This window comes from Chelonoidis abingdonii, chromosome 1 (genome assembly GCF_003597395.2).
Source record: "Chelonoidis abingdonii isolate Lonesome George chromosome 1, CheloAbing_2.0, whole genome shotgun sequence".
Lineage (NCBI taxonomy): Eukaryota > Metazoa > Chordata > Testudines > Testudinidae > Chelonoidis > Chelonoidis abingdonii.
In genome coordinates this window covers 168169830-168170958 of record NC_133769.1, presented here as the reverse complement: position 1 = coordinate 168170958, position 1129 = coordinate 168169830, and positions in this window count along the sequence as shown.

Genomic DNA, 1129 nt, shown 5'->3' with positions numbered 1-1129 from the left:
TAAAAAAAACTGAGCTTTTGGAAATGAAATTAAAGAGACAAATTGAAACAGAAGGGGACTGATCTGTACGCCTACAGGTTTCCATTCCACTGCAGATTAATAATATCCAGATAACACAGAGATATGGGCAAAGGAAAATAAAACACAAACCACAACAAATCAAGCAATATCCAGCCTGTTTGCTTAGTTCTTCAGCATGGTTATTTCAAGTTATTTCTTTAACTCTTAAAAAATTATTTGAAGGGTCAAGGTGACTTGAAAATGTTTACAATTTATCAACAGCTGGACAATCTCCCAATTCAATAGAAGAGCCAAGATGCACAAACTTGCTTTTTATAGCTTTTTTTTCCTCTCCATATTTTAGCAAAACTCCATCTTTGAAACTAGAGTTTTAGCAGCAAACAAGAGTGAATATTTTCAGGGCCAAAATCCAAGTTCTGTTCACTATGAGTCAGTGGATTATACTATTTGTTATTCATGAGAGTTTGGGCGTCCACCAGGTATTCTTAAAAGTGTTTCTGAATCCTAAATAGAGCTGGTTGGTTTCATTGAAAAATGTTGATTTGTTGAACCCAAAATGTTGAGGTTTGACTTTTTTTGTCAAATCACAGGTAAGGTTCCCATGGAACCAGTGGTGAGCCGGAGCCAGTTCCTACCAGTTCGCGGGAACCGGTTGTTAAATTTAGAAGCACTTTTTAGAACCGGTTGTCCCTCAAGGGACAACTGGTTCAAAAAGGGCTTTTAAATTTAACAAAACCTCCAGCAGCTCCCTGCCCTTCCCCTGGCCCCAGCTCACCTCACTCTGCCTCTGCCTCCTCTCCGAATGCTTCCCCAGCTTCTCCTCCCCCTCCCCGGCTTCCCGCGAATCAGCTGTTCGCGTGGGAAGCATGGGAGGGCTGAGAAGGAAGCAGCGGCTTCCTGCAGGTGAGCTGGGGCACGGGGGCGGGAGGAGGGCTCCAGGCACTGCACGGCTCCAGCCTGGCCCCTGACCCTGACCCCGACCCTGACCCCGGCCGGCGTGTGTCCGTCCCCAGCTCTGACTGTGGCCCACTGGGCGGTGCAACTCCTGCCTGGCCCTGACCTCAGCCAGGTGGCGCAGCTCTGGCCTGGTCTCCGGGCCCGAGCCGAC